The 18837-nt window shown below is 40.7% G+C and overlaps 1 protein-coding gene across 8 annotated transcripts in view; it reads right to left on the reverse strand.

Moving 5' to 3' along the window:
- The window catches only part of SGMS1 (sphingomyelin synthase 1), a 338660-nt gene that overhangs the window by 108885 nt on the left and 210938 nt on the right, over positions 1 to 18837 (reverse strand). For 6 of the 8 annotated variants that reach the window (XM_029609794.1, XM_029609795.1, XM_029609797.1 and 3 more), the window contains one exon: positions 5557 to 5623. The exons of the other annotated variants lie outside the window; for them this stretch is intronic. The gene's annotated coding sequence lies outside the window, so the exon portion shown is untranslated. The remainder of the gene's footprint in view (positions 1 to 5556; positions 5624 to 18837) is intronic. 8 annotated transcript variants of the gene reach the window in all.

Raw genomic sequence — 18837 nt, forward strand, 5'->3', positions numbered from 1 at the left:
CCTGCAGTACTGTATTCATTTTATGGAGACCATATCTCAAAAAGGATAGAAGCAGTTGAAAAGCAGCCAAAATGGTGTGGGGTCTGCACTAAAAACCATATGACACGAGACTGGATGACCTAAATATGTATACTCTGGAGAAGAGGAGACACGGGGGAGATAGGATATAAACTGTTAAAGTATAAATGATGCACAAGAGTCTAATCTTTTCTGATACACAGGAAGCTATAGAACCAGGAGTCATGATATGAAATTGCAAGGGGTTAGACTCAGGAGCAATGTCAGAAAATACTTCACGGAAAGGGTGATGGATGCATAGAATACTCTCCAAAAAGAGGTAGTGTACATTGTATTCTAGGTAAGGCCTCACCACAGACCTGTACAGGGGCATTATCACCTCCTTTTTCCTGCTGGTGCCTCTTCTCTCTATCGGGCCAATTCAGTGTGCATGCGATTCTGTATTTAAATGAGGCCCAGCGGTAGAAATGGGCAAAAGGAGCGGCAGCTGTCAGCGGGTTTGACAGCAGACGCTCAATTTTGCCGGTGTTGGTTCTCGAGCCCGCTGACCGCCACGGGCCGACTTCAAATTTTTTTTTTTTACCCTTCGGGACCTCCGACTTAATATCTCCATGATATTAAGTCAGAGGGTGCACAGAAAAGCAGTTTTTACTGCTTTTCTGTGCACTTTCCCAGTGCCCGAAGAAATTAGCGCCTAGCTTTGGGTAGGCGCTAATTTCTGAAAGTAAAATGTGTGGCTTGGCTGCACATTTTACTTTCTGTATCGTGCGGGAATACCTAATAGGGCCATCAACATGCATTTGCATGTTGCGGGTGCTATTAGGTTCGGCGGATTGGACGCGCGTTTTTGGCCCCTTACTGAATAAGGGGTAAGGGAAAACGCGCGTCCAGTGGCGGGTTAACAGTGCGCTCCAGAGCGCACTGTACTATATCAGCCTGTATGTAACCCAGCTCATCCTATTTGCAAGTTCATGTGAAAATAATGCCATTTATTTATTTAAAATGTTTTCTATTATGCATACTCCCTTTCACACGGAGCAGATTACAATAAAAATTACAAAATCAATAAAGCAAATAATTATACATACATGTTGCAAAATAAAATAAACAAATCACAAAACCAGAAAAAAAGTACAAAGATTTGTCACGAAAATCAAAAACGTCTGCCTTTATAAATGCCTTCAAAAGCCATTCTAAACAAATGTGTCTTTGGGGCTTTTTTGAATTTTTTTTGCATGCAATTAATTGTAATTGTTCTGGAAGCAAGTTCCAAATTGCCGGTGTTGCTACCAAAAAGGCTCTCTCCCTAGTAATGCCAAACCGTGCCATTCTGAGTGATGGTATTTATGTTCGCTTTGATGTGTCATGAAAGGCAGAATATAAACAAAAATAAAGACTGCACTATTTATGCACAGTGCTTTTATAAGAGCACTTAGGTACATACAGCATTTTCCAATAAAGTTATATTGTAAAGCTTATGTGGACTGTGAAAACTTGGCAATTTTAAAAGAGCAAAAGAAACAGACCTCTTTTAGGAAAAAGTTTTGGGGGTTTTTTTTTCCAAATTTTATGGTACAATTACGTTGCTAACTTTCTTTCCTCAAGTCCTGACAGACCAGTCTTCACCTTGGGTTATGTCCCCCCCTACCAACAGATGGAGACAGAGTTCCAGACCTCTTCCCTGAGAAACTCCCCATATAAGCTGGTTCAGCAGGGAAGTTGTCAATAGCTTCTTGCCCAAGCTGGTGCTGTCTACCCACAATGTCCTTGCTACTTCTAGAGAAAATTAAGATCAAGAGAAGCGCTGGGCGCCCTTGCCCGGGGGTCCCCTTGGGGAGGAGACTCTCTTGCTTGCCTTTCTTGCCCCAGGTTACATTAACAGAAAACGTTTTTACCTTTTTTTTTTTTTTGGCTCCTACATTCCAAGGGTTGCCTGCAAAAACAAACTGAAAATTAAAGCGTGGCTTGCCTGTGGCTAAGAAAACGAAAAGATCAGAGACAGGAGCGGCCCAGGCTGGTCCTTGTCCCTCACCCTGAAGGGACTAAGATGCAGAGGTGCGATTTTCCTCTGGATTCTCCTCTTTTTTTCTCTTTTCTTTTTTACAGAATACTTTGATTCTCTCACTCCTAGGCTTGCAGCTTAGTATAATGGTATCCTGTAGAGAAGTTCACTCCCTTGCTCTTCTCTGTTGGCTTCTCAGTTATACCCAAGACGGGAAAAGATCCCAATGAATGTAGATCTTACAGGCTTAGTTCCCTTTTAAATTATGATAAAATCTTTGCCAAGATTTTGTCCTGTTGAGTAGAACATGTGCTGTTCTTGTTAGCACACATAGCCCAAACCGGTTTTGTGAAAGGGAGATGGGGGTGGATAATGTTAGACATACACTGATTTTATTACATCATGTGCAACGGTTTGGGATCAAGGATTTGTTAATTTCTCTGAACACAGAGAAAGCTTTCGACAGGGTTGAATGAGAATATTTATATCTTACTCTTTGCAGATTCGGCATTGGGATGAATTTTCTAAAGTGGGTTCAAAGCCTTTATTAGAATCTCAAAGCATAGATAAAAGTAAACAGCATGATTTCGCAGAAATTCCTGGTAGTCAGGGTTATTAGATAACGTTGCCCCCATTATCACTACTATATGCTTTGGCAATGGAAACCCTGGTGGCTTTGATATGTCAACATTTGGTTTTCGTGGGTGTTCAGAGACTGATGGTAGAGATAATAGGATTGTTTTTCTTTGCTAATATGCTATTATATATGATAGATCCCTTTAAATCTCTGAAAATTATATTGGACACTTAACAGGTTTAGCAAAGTGTCAGGTTATAAAGTCAATGACAGCAAAACTGAGATTTTGGGAATTAATATTGGTCAGTTTACCCACAGGAAGACTCTTCCCTTTTAGATGGAGGAACAATTATCTGACATATTTAGGGATTTTGATCCCTGCTGTTTGGAAAAACTCTTCAATTTGAATTACTCACAATTATTCAGTTAAGACAAGAATGATCTCAAATTATGATCTCCCTTACAAACGTCTTGATTTGGCAGGATTGTCACTATTAAAATTAATATTTTTCCCCATTTTATCTTTTTGTTGGATACGTTACCCATCTGTGCTCCCGATGTTCTCTTTAAGAAACAAACTAATTTGGAATTTTATATAGCAAGATATAAAAACTAAAGTTAGTTTTTGCACTTTGTCTGGGCAGTGAGATTCAGACAGCCTTGAAAAAAGTGCGGGCGTTTTGTTTTTTTTTTTGATGCATGCCTAACCGGATAAATATTGGATTCCAATGGAAAGGAAAATTGCTCCGGTTAGGCATTCATCTATGCTCTGTATGAGAAATATTATTTACTTTCTGTCCTAGAGTTTTAATACTTTCAACTCAAAGGGTGGGTTCCTCGGGCCCCTGCAAAGTTCAAGTGTAGTAGAAGAGTTATTGCCTTTGAGAAACTGATCCTCAATTCCTCTATAAATAAAGGGGCAGATTTTCAAAGATTTACCCGCGTAGGGGGGCTATGCGCACCGGGCCTATTTTCAAAAGGCCCGGCGGTGCGCGTGTAAGTCCCGGGGCTTGAAAAAATGGGCAGTCGGGGGGGGGGGGGGGGGCGGGACGGTCCAGGGGCGTGGCCAGAGGCCTCTGCAAGGCCACTGGATCGTGCGCCGGCAGTCAGCAGGTGTAACTTGTGAAAGAAAGGAATGGGGTTTTCTTTTTTCGGGCTGGTGGGGCGGTACAGGTAGGGGAAGGGAGGGGAAACGGGGAAAGCCAGCTGGTCTCCCCCCAAGGGTTTGGTGCGCACTAGTGTGCACCCCTTGCGCACACAGACCCCTGATTTTATAAACATGCGTGCGGCTGCGTGCTCATGTTATAAAATTGGGCGTACATTTGTGCGCGCCGGGTTGTGCACACAAATGTACGCCATGCGCATACCTATTAAAATTTGCCCCAAAAGGTTTAATTTCTATTATTTTATAAGTTTTTACTTATAATTGACTCTACCACATTTGATTCTCTTATGGTATTATGGGAAAAGAATTTGGGGTTTAATTGGCTGATGAAGATTGGGAGGATTTTTTCTTAGAATATGTAAGGGGAGTTCTATTAGTACTGCCATTCAGGAATCTGGGCACACATTTTTTTTTGTTTTGTTTTTTTAATTATTGTTGGTCTTCATCCCTGTAAATGGGGTTTAAAAGTGACCCTTTTTGTTGGAGAGGATCCTTCTTACTTGTCTGGTGGGTCTGCCCAGTCATCACCATATTTTGGTCAGAAATTATAACGTCAATTTATAAAAAACAGAGGTAAACTCCCCCGGGATCTGGGAACTATACTCCTAGTTCATGATCTGAAGGCTCATTGTTCTGATCAAGTTGAACTCCCTACATTAATTATATATGCGTTAATGGCAGCTCAATGCCTTATTACCGTGAACTAGAATAACTCTTTAAAGCCATCCAATTCCTTGTGGTTTCAAAATTTATGGCACATTTATGCTATGGAGTTATTGACACATCAGGTGATGGCTTCCTATCCTGATGTCAAAAGATGTAGACATTTTTAGATTTTGTACAATTGGTGTACCTGGATTCATCTCAGGGGTGAATGTTTTCCCTGGTGGTTTGCGATTCTTGTGTATACTTTCTTAGTAATTTTAGGATTGGTTTTTAGTTCTGGTTTTTCTGATGGATTAGGGCTAGCTGGATGCAGTTGGGCCTTTGTATGACTTTTCTTCTATTTAAGTTTTTGTTTTGGGATTATGTTCAGAGTAAATTTTTGTTCTAGCTATTTTATTTTTTATTGTTATGCTTGTAGTTTCAATTTTTGATATTGTTTGTAGAATTTTGCTTTCGGGATATTGGTACTTATGTTCAGTGCCATTGTCGACTGTTTCCTTTTGTGTAAAAGGTTTAATAAAAATAGCATTTAAAAAAAATGTTTCTCCATTCAGTGTCTACAAAAATGTTTGCAAAAAGAGCTTGCTATGGAGATATTGCAGCATACCTTGGTTGCCATAGCTACTGGGTTTTACAGTAAATTTAACACATTTTGTGGCTGATGGTTTTAAAAAGTAATAGCGACGGTCCAAACGGGCTGAATGTTCTTTTACATCTGTGTTTCAATGACTTAATAGTTATTCTTGATTTTTGTAACACAAAGGCACTTTATTTAACAACTTAAACAGAGGGCAATATGGTTTCCAAAACATAAAAGTATAGTTCTGTCTGATCACTTAAGGGGAAGGATTTCCATTCCTAGTTTGTGGCTTTATCACCTGTGAGTTAGAAATCCTTCCCTGTACTTAGAATCCAGCAGTTAACAGAAACTAAATATATATTTATATATGTTACTTATTTCTAAAACTGAATCAATTAATATGAATCCAGCTGTACATCCAGTGTTCATCACAATGGGTACGCCACTCTCGCTGTAACTGAGCCCCAAGTGACTTGCTTCATGCTGTGACTGTTCTAAACAGGTATTCAAGTTCTGCTGAACAAAAAAAAAAAAAAAAATTAATTTACCATTTAGTTGTTGCCAGGACTTGCCATTCAAAGCTCTACCTTCAAAAGGCTCTCTCTCATTGTATACCTGTTGAAAAAAAAAATTAAGTAAATTTCCCTAGAGTGATTAGAATTTGTCTTTTTAGTACAGAAAAACAGCTTAACAAATCCTAAGCAAAGTTTCCTTTCCTCCAGTACATATTATAGAGTTAACATTAAAAAACAATGAACCTTCATCAGAAAAATGTCAAAGCTGCTAGACCTACAAAAAACGATTCAAAGGCAGTTATTTTTTTACTTTAGTTATTTATAAAATTTTGAATTTTCTCCCAAATTCTTTCTAAAAATAAGTTCAGCTTTAACCATTTGGCTCCAAAATCTTACTCTTTGTTAGATGCTGCACTAAGGGGCCTAGGTATCACATGTTAATGTGTGTTGATAGTAAACAGGCTCCATTAATCTGAGTCAGGCCTATTTACTAACAACGATGGTTAGCACATATGATTACATATTGATAAACAGGCCTTTAACAGCCTTATTTACTGTGCCTATGGGCAAAATGCTTTGTAAATCAGGACCTTTATGTACAAGCAGTTCTCCAAAAGTAAATGGCAGCTTTGTGTTACACACCAGTTAAAATGTGTCTATTCTAACTCCAGCATTTGCACACTTAATATATGTAACTGGGCACAGAAGGATGCTTGTGAGGTAAGGCTTCCTAGATTATATGTAAGTGACAAAACAAAAAGAGAGGAACACTTTAATTGAGGGTTTTTTTTTCTTCTTTTTAAGTAACCGATTCGTTTTTACATAAAGATACATAAATGAGCAACTTTATGAAAGATACAATTACCTGTGATTCTTTTTATAAAAATGGAAAACAATGAAAGACAGAAATGAAACAGGAAACCGTATAAAAATTTCAATCCAACAGCCTGTGAATGATTAGTTTCTCACATGCATAATGCCAAGAGCATTTTTATCTTGCACCCAAGATTATAAATTACAATAGAAATGTGCAGCCCCCAACTGTTTTGTTTTTTTTGTTTGATTTGTTAAACTGAATAAACCATGAAAAAGCCCCAAAACATGAAAAATAAAAAAATAAAATTTTTTTTTTAAATGCCTCCAGCAGCCTTGGCCCAGTCTCACCAGGCCCCTGCAAACCCAATTTCCAAGCGAGAACACTGAGCCAGCCCTGTTCAATCCTCGTTGAAAAAGGACAGAAGTGATGCCCGCTCCCTCCCTCGACCCGCTGTTTTATAAATGGCACTGGCAGTATCTGAGGAAGGTACCAAAGTGATGCCACTTTAGCACCATCCAGTTATTTTCAAAGAAGGCTATTTTTGGTTTGCTCCATTTGGAATGAACTGAAAATGGCCTCATTCATTGCATTTTTGTGGGTTCAAATAAACTAAAAGATTTATTTATTGTTGAGTCTAACTTGTTACATTTTTCTAACAGTAATATAGAAGAAAAAGACAATCTGATCTGCACAGTCTGCTTGGTTGCCTCTGCCCCTACTCCAGCTGAGTGTATCTTCCATCTCTCAGCTGGACGAGTTTAATCCTCTGCATGAGATCGCTTCTTTGTAGCTGAGAAATGCAGCTAAGTTCACCTGCAGCACATGCTAGGGAACTTACTATCCCCCATCCCCAACTGGCTTGTCCTTCTCTTTTTGCCTTTTTGTGTTTCCATAGGAAGTATTCAACTCCCTAAAAAGTTAGCAGATGTGTGAATTACAAATGACACCTACACACACACTGCTCCAGACAGTATTGTTTATTGCAAACCAGTATGCTCCTAAAATAAATTTTCAAAGTCACAATTCGTTATGTCTCTGCATTTTTTGTAAAATAAAATTAAAAACTGAAAAATGGTCAATGGTCCAGAAAGTTACACTTCACAACCACAAAAGTATAGTTCTATCCAAGCTCTGTTAGCTACCTTTCTCTCTTATTTTGTTTTTAAACCAACCCCTACACAAAGCACACAGGTACAAAAGATTCAAGTTTTATACTTTTGTACCTGTGTGCTTTGTGTAGGGGTTGGTTTAAAAACAAAATAAGAGCACACTTTTTCTCAGAAATCTGGTACTTGTATTCTGGATTGGCCGCTGCTGGAAAGAGGATTCTGGGCTTGACTGACCCTTGGTCTGACCCAGTATGGCAACTCATGGTCTTATTCTTAAAGTCAAATCCCTGTCGATTTCTATTATAAAGCTAACAAGAAGTGTGGTTTCAGCTGTTTCTATGGCACCCAGAGCCCCGTTCAAGTTGAACAAAATCATGGTGGTGCCCTACCATGGGAATGTTTCCTCTACAAACCACAGAACCCTCCAAATCTGGTAGCTAAACAAGCAGTGTTTATTCTCCTCTGCAAACACCCCCACCCTAATGAGCTTGTTTGATTGAATCATCTTTGGGCTGAAGGACCAATCAATCTCCGATGGTATCCCTTGCAGAAGGACCTTCTGAGACTCAGCATCTAAATGGCAGATGCAATTTAATGTGGACAAGTACAAAGTAATGCACATAGGTAAAATAATCCCAACTACAGGTTCAAAATGCTGGGTTCCAAGTTAGGAGTCACTTCCTTGTGGATATCATCTTCAGATCTTCAGTTCAGTGTGCAGCAACAGTCAAAAAGGTAAATAGAAAGTTAGGGGTTATTTGGAAAGCAATAGAATATCAAAATGTCTTTGTACAGATCCATGGTGTGACTGCACCTTAAATATAGTGTGGTGCAGTTCTGGTCGCACAGCAGACATAGAAAAGGTCGCACAGCAGACATAGAAAAGGTTCAGAGAAGGGCAACAGAAAGGAACAACTCCCTTATGGAGAAAGGTTGAACTAAGAGTTCTTCAGCTTGGAAAAGAGACTACAGAGAATCAGGCGTGGGGTGGAATGGGTAAATAGGGAATGTTTGTTTACCATTTCAAACACCACTAGGAGACACTCCATGAAACTAGTAACCGGCAGATTTAAAACAAGTCATAGTAAATATTTTTTCATTCAGCGCACAATCAAGCTATAGAACCTGCTGCCAGAGGACATGGTCCCGGCAACTAATATAGTGAGGTTCAAAAGAGGATTGGACAAGTTCCTGAAGGAAAAGTCCACAGACAATGATTAGCCAGGTAGACTTGGGAAAGCCAGTGCTTAGCCCTGGGAGTGAGATACAAGCAATATAAACTATTTGGGATCTGCCAGGTTCTTATGATCCAGACTGGCTACTGTCAGAGACAGGATGCTGGGCTCGATGGACCAGAGTATGACCCAGCATGGCACTTCTTATGTTCTTATAGATTTGAAAACAAATTTTTTCAAGGTATTCATCAAGTATTGTAGCATAGCTCATATTGGGGATCTTCTTATGAAGGTAAACCGCTCATCTTTCTTTTTTATTTACCGTATTTTTCACTCCATAAGATGCACTTTTTTCCCCCCAAATGTGGGGGAAGGGGGGGAGAATGTCTGTGCGTCTTATGGAGCGAATATAAAAAAAAAAATTTAACTACAACCCCCACCCTCCCTCCAAGACTTGTCGAAAGTCCCTGGTGGTCCAAGCGGGGGTCCTGGGAGCCATCTCCCCCTCTCGGGCATTCAGCTGCCTGTAATCAAAATGGCGCTGTTAGCCCTTTGCCCCTACTATGTGACAGGGGCTACCGATGCCATTGGTCGGCCCATCACATTGTAGGAGCAATGGATGGTCCACGCCATTTTTTAAGATGGCGCCGGCCGTCCATTGCTCCTACCATGTGACAGGGGCACCGGTAGCCCCTGTCACATAGTAGGGGCAAAGGGCTACCAGCGCCATTTTGATTACAGGCAGCTGAATGCCCGAGAGGGGGAGATCGCTTCCAGGACCCCTGCTGGACAACCAGGGACTTTTGGCAAGTCTTGGGGGGGGGTCCAGGAGGGTGGGGGTGTAGTTAATTAAATTTGAAGGGTTGCGGTGAGGGGTTTTTTTTGTTTTTTCACAAAATAGCATGATAAAAGTTTTCCGTTCCGGGAAGTGGACCAAAATGGCCCTCCCCAGACCCAAAAATGAAACGGGGACAAAAAAAATTGTATGCACACCCATCGCTCCATAAGACGCACAGATGCCCGGGAACGGAGCCGGTTTAGCAAACCATTTTTATTTTTTTTTTTCGTTTTCCCCCTCTGAACCCTAGGTGCATCTTATGGAGCAAAAAATACGGTAATCATAAAATCAATCAAATGGAGGAACAGAATTTAGAAGTGTCTGTGTATGGTTCCTCCAGACCCATAGCATTCTACTGCAGATTTCTATGTTGGCTACTATGTGGAATAAATCAATTTGAAAAACTTATGGACTTCAGTTGCGGTAAAAATGTAATGGATTTTAATGGATTTAATTCATTGAAGAAATGGATGTTGTGAAAATTTGCAGATTGCTGTAGTTAAGAATCACATATGAGAGTCTTGAAATGAAGGATTGGAGTTTGTAAAGTAACAGTTTTGGCTTGAGGATAAGCATTGAAGAAAGATTACTGATATTGGGGTAGATTTTCAAAGGGTTACGCGCGTAACCCCCGAAAACCTACCCCAAACCCCCTCTGCGCGCGCCGAGCCTATCTTGCATAGGCTGCCGGTGCGCGCAAAGCCCCGGGATGCGCGTAAGTCCCAGGGCTTTCCTGGGGGGGTGTGTCGCGGCCGGCGCGTCATCGGGGGCGTGTTGCGGCCTCCGGACCAGCCCCCGGAACGGACCAAGGTGGGGGGGGGGGATTAGGGAGGGGAAGGTGCAGGGGGATGGAAGGAATGTTCCCTCTGAGGCCGCTCCGATTTTGGAGCGGTCTCGGAGGGAATGGAGGCAGGCTGCGTGCCTCAGCGCGCGCAGGCTGCTGATTTTGGGCAACCTTGTGCGCGCCAACCCCGGATTTTAACGGCTACGCGCATATCTATTAAAATCCGGTGTACTTTTGTTTGCGCCTGGTGCGCAAACAAAAGTACACGCGCACGTAGTTTTATAAAATCTGCCCCATTATATTTTGGGTTAGTCCCTGAGGAAGCCCTTGTGAAAGGGTGAAACGAAGATATCTTTGTCGGACCAGATATGTGATACAGAAATATAAGATGTAGAAAAACATAAAAGCGTGAGAAGCAAGAAAGAGAATAAATAAAATAAACGTGTTATAGAAATTGAATGTAAAAGTTTTGGAGTAACAATATTTATAAGTATTGATATGTGTTATCTGTTTTTTAATTGGTATGAATGAAGTATGTGAAAGATGTATGAGCTAGCTAGATTTTAATTGTCTAGATCAGTGGTTCTCAACCTTTTTTCTGTCGGGACACACCTGACATATGGTTCTCACATGTGTGACACACTGACCCATGATCGTCACGGGGCTAGATGTAAAAGTACAGTTTGCATCCATGGGAACCCCCCTGACCCACAATAATGGATGTAAAGCAAAATTATGACATTCCCCATACAACTCACCCTACAAAAAAGATATTCTGGTTCTGGTGTCATCTCAGTAACAGCAACTCAAACTCCTTCTACTTCCAGGCTCAATAGCCCTACTTATGAAAAGACAGCAGTTTACCACCAATGCATGTCCTCTTGAGAAAACACAACAAATAAGACTGATAAAACGCTTACATGCTAGTAAAATATCTCATCTTGGTAACAGACACAGAACCAACCTAATATACTCCCAGGATCTGTAGTAATGCACATAAACTAATCCGCACACAGTTACACCTGTATTATGGAATACACTCAAACAGGAGTAACCCTATCTATGAAAAGGCAACACTACAAATATTAAATCAGGCCCTATAAACCAATACACCTCTTATTAGGAAAACAGAACTAGCAAGCAGCTATAGATCCCCACACAGAAATAATTGTAAAACTATACTAATAAGCAGAATAAATGTTTCAAAACAGCTATGAACAGAATAACATCCAACAATTAAAAACTCATAAAAACTATTAAAAATTCTCCAAACACCAATAAAATATTTCAAAAAAAGCAGACACATCACATAATATTAAATAATTAAAATGGCAGTCAATCAAGAAAAATAAACTTAAAAAGCCACCTTTACTTACCCCCTCCAGCAGCTCTCCTACTCCTCTTCCATGCAGGCCATAGCACACAGCAGAAGCAGCAGTAGAGGCTAAGCTCTATACTCATGGTCCTCTTCCTTAGTCCCATATCTCTCACACACACACACCATACCAGTCATGCCCCCATGACCAGTTTCTGTCTCACACACCAATCATCTCCCAAACAGTCTTTGACACACACACCAGTCACCTTCCTGAACAGTTTCTCTCATGCCATACACACACACAGGCTCCCCACTTCTGTGTTCTACTTACATATACGGGCTTCTCACTCTCATAATCACTTTCTCTGTCTCACACACACACACTCACCAGTCTCTCACTCCCATGCTTGTTCTGTCCACATGCACAGGCTTCTCATTCCCATAATCACTTTCTTTCTCTCAGACACACACAAACACACACCAGTCACCTGATCTCTCTCATGCATACACACACACAGGCTTCCCATTTCCATGTTCTGTCTTACATATACAGGCTTCTCCCTCCCATGCTGTGTCACACACACCCAGGTTTCTCACTCCCATGCTCACTCTTCTTCACATGCACAGGCTTCTCATTCCCATAATCACTTTCTCTCTGTTACACACACCAGTCTCTCTCTCATTTCCATGCTCGCTCTCCACTGCACAGGCTTCTCATTCCCTGAATCACATTCTTTCTCTCACATTCACACACATCAGTCTCTTTCTCTCACACACACAGTCACCGTACCAACCAGTCTCTCGCTCATGCATGCACACACAGGCTTCCCACTCCCATGCTCTCTCTCACATAATCAGGCTTCTCACTCCCATGCTTTCTCACATACCCAGATTTCTCACTTCCATGCTTTTTCTCTCTTTCACACACACACACACATCAGTCACATCCCTGACTGTCTCACACTCTCACATACACATCAGTCATCTCCTTGAGCAGTCACTTTCATTGTCTCTCACATATACACACACATCAGCTCTCTGACCAGTTTCTCTCAATCACACACATGCTCTCAATCAAATACATTCTCTCACTTACACACAAGCTGGCTGGCTGCTTCTCTCATTCACTTCCTCCTCCCCCCCCCCCCCCCCCAAATGGTAGCTGCAGCAGCCTCCTCCATCCCCCGCAGGCCAAGAAAGAAGAATCCCATCGGCCGCGGGAGGCTCATGCTGCTGTCTCCTTTCTCGATTACCGGCTGCTTCAATTGCTTAGGGGCCGATGCTGCAGCCGCCGCTGCTACTTTATCATGCGGCACGGTCTTTCTCCTTCCCGCGCACCGCGTACCACTTCCTGTTCCGGGTTATGGGGGGAGGTGCGCAGGAAGAAGAAAAGGCCAGCCGCAGGTGCGACTGCTTCTTCTACCATCGCTGCCGTTCCCACTGGGCTTGAACGTTCTGATAGCCCGGCGGCAACGGCAGCAGGGAAGAAAGAGCAGCGGGAGAGACCGGGAGCACGCGACACACCAGCCGGTGCTTGGCGACACACTAGTGTGTCGCGACACACCGGTTGAGAATCGCTGGTCTAGATAGATGTTTATGTACATTTGGCTTGAATAAGTATATATATATATATATATATATATATATATATATATATATATATTGTAAAAGTGATTTTCTCTATGTGTGTTATTGATTAATAGATAAATTTTTGATTGAATCCCTTTGTTTTGTAATAGCATGATGCACTGGGACAGAAGTTGGAAAACTAGGACAAGATTTACACTGCATGATGAAATTATTTTGTAACACTGTTTGCATCTCCTGCCCTTTTCCTATCCATCACAGCATCAGTCACTGCCCATGTCCCCCACCCCTTCCAATCACCAAAGGCCATACCAACCATTAGATCATTGGTTCTCAACCTTTTTCCCCATCATGACACATGACAATGCTCACATGCGTGACACTGCTCATTACAATTCATGGTGGAAATAAAAAAATAAAGGTCTAGTATTATTTTTATTGTTAAGAATGATACAAGGGAAAGATAAGTACTCTGTCTGAACAGAAATTGCATAAATAGTAAACATCCCATAGCAAAACACCAATTTCCAGTACTGAAACAGTAACCACCTTACCTAAAAAAAAAAGGCAACACTGAAAATATTACACCAGGCCTTAAGACATCAATACACCTCTTATTAGGAAAATGGACCAGATCAGGCTGCTACAGAGCCCTACACAGAAACTATTCGCCATCAGAATACCTCACCTTGGTCACATGTGCAGGCCCTCACCTAACAAAGAATAAAGAGACCATAAAGCATAAACAGAAACATGCAGACAAAAACTGAACTGGAAACTGCAATAAGCCCGAGACTCTGTATGCAGTGCAACAAAGGAAAAAGAAAAACATTACCAGTCCTCAAAACAAATCAAGAAATATGAAATCAATAGCAGTAAAACCATACTAAAACAGCTGATGAATGGAATATCCAATAATTAAAAACTCATATCAAACCTTTCTAGATTCCAATAAAATATTTCAAAATAGTAGACCCAATAATGAAATAAGGATAAAAAAAATGCTTTCCTCTGCATACCTGGGAACATTTGAAATCCAGGTGCCCTGAGATTGTTTTGAATTCGCAGGAGGAAGGATGGTTTGCTTTCTCTCTCTCTCTCTCTCTCTCTCACACTGGCTCTCAATCGCTCACATATACACTTGCTTTTTCTCTCTCACTTATATAGGCTCTTAATCACACATTTACAAACATGCTATCTGTCTTTTCACACTTACACATACCACAGGCTTTTAATCAATCACACACTTACACACATGCTCTCTTTTTCTCTCACTTACACATAGGCTCTCAATCACATACTCACATGCTCTCAATCACACACAAACACACTTGCTCTCTCTCTTACTTATACACACAGGCTATTAATCATACATACACATGATCTGTCTCACATACAGGCTCTCAAATCACTCACTTACATACATGCTGTCTCACACACACATATACAGGAAGTCAAACACATATGCTTGCTCACTCACTCACTCTCTCTCCCCCCCCCCACCCCACCGAACTAGTGGCAGCAGTAGCCTCTTTCACTTCCTGACCTCGCAGCCACGAGAAAAAAAGAGTCCCATCGGCCGCAGGGGCTGACATTGCTCTGTGCCGCGCTGCTCATTCTTAAGGCTGTCTCTCTCTTCTTCGGGCTGCGCTGCTCGCACTAGTATGGTCTCTTCTTCCTGGGCATGCAGCTGCTGCATACCACTTCCTCTTCCGGGCTACGGGAAGAAGAGATCATGCTGGTGCTGCTGACTCCAGCTCTCCTACCGCATTCCGCCCAGTCTATCAGCATTTTTAGCCCGGGCGGAGGATGAGTTCTTATTTCGCTGGGGCAGCTGGGGACTGGGAAGTGTGGCGATGTTCGTGTCTGCTGTTCTGAAATGTTTTATTGATGTCTGGAAAATTTTTATGAGTTTTTAATTGTTGGATGTTATTCTATTTTTCGGCTGTTATGAAATATGTATGATTTTATTACTATTGATTTTATATCTTTTGATTTATTATGAGGAATGGTGATATTGTTTTTCCATTGTTGTACTGTTGTGGTTTCCAGTTCAGCTTTTGTCTGTATATTTCTATTCATACTTAGACCCTCACCAAATACACAATAAAAAGAGCATAGTGTCTCTGTATTCTGTATGTATGACTGAGGTGAGGTATTCTGCCAGCATGTAATTTCTGTGTAGGGATCTATAGCAGCCTGGCTTGCTCTGTTTTCCTAATATGAGGTGTATTCGTATTTTAGGGCCTGGTGTAATATTAGCACTTCTACCTTTTCATACTGTTATTGTTTGTGTCCTGTCAGTGTTGTTTTAGTATGGAGATTTTACTATATCGTTGTTGCTATAATTCTTTTACTCATAACTTTCTGAGTGCTAAGCCCACACTGAACATGTTCCAATAGGCCTAATGTGAGAACATATATCCTCTAGCACACTGTATCAGGAAGGGAATAGCGACCGGATATCCAAATACAAAAGATGCTATTGTCCCAAACAATTATCAGATTCGACAGTGTGAGTACACAACAAATTATTGAAGAAAGACCTCATACAAAGGCATGCATTTTCACTGCTAGTTAGCACATAGTATACCGGCAGTATAATCATAGGTCTTATATCAAATTGTGCTTTTTTTGGGGTTTTTACTTTTTGCTCAAGTGAGAAATTTGTGCATGGCCCATTCGAGACCCATACTAAGACCCAATAGGCCTAATGCCATATAGGTTCCAAGTGTCTTTTTTTTTTTTCCACTTTTTTGCAGGGTTTTCTGTTTTGTACCACAGTGCATGTAAATACAATATACATGTGATATTTTTATACCTCAGACTGTACTTTTAATGTCATTTTTCATATAAAATCTATTATAAATTCATAATTTTTAATTGTTTGGGGAGAGGAGAGTGCGCAAGGCTGTATGGTTCACAAGGCAGACTTCTTCACATACTGAGCCCAGCAGGACACAGCTCTTGTTCTCCATTTCTGCCATAGCCCATCGAGAAATGAGAGTTCTCTTTCTCTTCCGGGCTAATGATAGCTGATTCTATCTTCCCCTGCTGGGCCCGAAAGTGACAGCAGAAGAAAAAATGTTGGTAGCCCCCACGAGGGATAGAGAATGCAGCTTGTACAAAAATGTATTTCTGTTCAGATCGAGTACTCTTATCTTTCCCTTATGTCATTCATAATAAAAGTAATATTGAGGCTATTTTTTTTTAGTTTAGCTGTGGATTGTTCTGAGCGGTGGGTCCACATGTGAGCACTGTCCACCAGGTGTGTCACGACAGGAAAAAGGTTGAGAACCACTGATCTAGAACACTGTTTGTTTTGCCTTTATTTTTTTCAGAAACCTCCTTTGAGAACCAGATTGGTTTCTTATTCCTTTTACTTTTGTTTACTTTTCTAACATAGATTTGTTGCCTTTGTAATTGATCCTTTTAGTTTGGCCCTCTACTGTTCTACCTCTCCCATTTTCTTCCAGACTTTTAGTTCTTCCTCCAGGTGCGTCCCCATTTTGACAAAGTCCGCATTTTTGAAATTCAAAATTCTGGTCTTCATGTGACCTCTCTGTATTCTATTTGCTAGATGAAACCATACCGTTTGATGATCACTGGTGCTCAGGTGGGCACCCACACAGACAGAGACATTATCCCCGATAGTGAGCACTAGGTCAAAGTATAACGGTCTCCCTCGTGGGTTCCATTATCATTTGTTTGAGCAGAATCCCTTGCAGGGAATCCATCTCCCTCTACTTCTCCTGGACTCCACAGAAGGAATTCTCCAGTCTACATCCGTCAGATAAAATCTCCAACAAGAAACACTTCTCCCTTCTTTTTCTATTGAAAAAAGGGAAGCAGAATTTATGGCCAACACTGGATTTACTACAGCTATAAATGAAAATTAGTTCCCTATAGAAACTCACAGAATGGGGATGTTTATTCTGTGGAGAGTAGATTCAAACTTATTTCTAATTAGTTTATCACTTGTAATATACATTTAGAGTCAAAGTGAAACAGTTTTGCAAATCTAATTCAACAACTGAATGAATATGTGATTTAGGGTTTATAAACTGTTTAACAGACCTCAAATTAATAGCAATACAAAGAATGTAAAACAATAATAAAAAAAAGCCATAAGAGGCTGGTGGCCTCATTTTGTTTTCATATTTCTAAAAGGAACACTATTCTCCTCAGCAAACTTATTTGCCTGCTTCTTTAAAATTGCTTCCTCTTTCTACCTAAAAGAAACACTAAAATGACTTAAACGTGAAATTATTTCCAAAAGAAACAAAGATTATCAGGGTGTTGCATATTCTTCCATTAACTTCCTGAGTAGGCCTTTCAGAAGGTCAAAGGATAGTAGGGTTGTCAACATGCCAACGCTGTCATGGATACTCCAGGAAGTTAATCTTCAAGACATTGTAACACGCAAGCCTGGAGAAACCTCATACAGAATTCTCAAAAGAAAAAAAACATGCCAAAATGGTGAATCAGTGTTTTTATTTTGGCATTTCTATGGCATCCAAAACCAGAGTGATTTACAATAAATTACATTTCATTCTTTTGCAATGAATTCCTTCACCAGAGAGTTTAATTTCTAAGCAGGTACGTGAGGCAATGGGAAATTAAATTGTCAAAGGTTACAAGAATCATCAGTGGCAGGAGTAGAATTTGAACTTGGGGCTTTCGGTTTTCAGTCTTATTCTAACAACTAGGTCTCCCATTCTATATTTTATAATCCTTTAATTAGTTTTGTATATTCCTGAAAACAGTCTAATCAGTATTTATAACATCAAGATTTCAGGATAAACACAAGTGATATCCAAATTTTGTAAAGCGTACACATTTTTAGTGCAATGAGAGCATTTTGGATGAATCAGTTTTATAATTATACATTTTTAAAAAAAACTGAATGGAACAAACAGATGCAAACACTTATGCAGGCTTTTGAAAATTAATTTGTCTACAACAGGGTAGACAGCCAGGATGATGATCTGGAAAACATGAGGAATCTAGCAAACCTTGAAGAATGATCTAGAGCCTGGAAGCTAAGATTTAATGCTAAAATATGCAGAGTTATGCATTTAGGCTGCAAAATCCCAAGGGAGAAGTACAGTTTAGGAGGTGAAATTCTTCTAAACAAGAAAAAAAAAAAGAAAGGAATCTGGAAGTGATCACATCTGATGATCTTAAGGTGGCCAAATAAGTGGATAAGGCAACAGGCAAAAGCCAGAAAGATGCTTGGCTGCATAGTGAGAGGAACGAGCAGAAAAAAAAAAAGGAGGAGGAAATATTGCCCCTGTATAAGTCTCTGATGAGACCACATTTGAATACTGTGTACAATTCTGGAGACCGCATTTTAAAATTATATAAACCGGCAAACGTCAGCCTAGACAGTTGCTATTAGGTCAGTGGTAGTCATTCTAAAGTATATAGGGCCAGATTTAAAGATCTAAACATATATACAGGCTGATGCAATAAAATGTGCAGAAATCGCATGCCCAGGAGAGTGCCAGGGCATGCGTCAGGAGAGCAGGCGCTCAACTCAGAGTGCCGCCTCTCCTGCACAGCTACGGGTATGGAAAACGGATGCCAGCAAAACTGAGCATTTGTTTTGGCGGGCAGATTTTTTTTTTTTTTTGTATTTTTGGTGCCTCCAACTTAATATCGCTATGCTATTAAGTCGGAGGGT

This window comes from Rhinatrema bivittatum, chromosome 7, assembly GCF_901001135.1.
Source record: "Rhinatrema bivittatum chromosome 7, aRhiBiv1.1, whole genome shotgun sequence".
NCBI classification, from domain to species: domain Eukaryota; kingdom Metazoa; phylum Chordata; class Amphibia; order Gymnophiona; family Rhinatrematidae; genus Rhinatrema; species Rhinatrema bivittatum.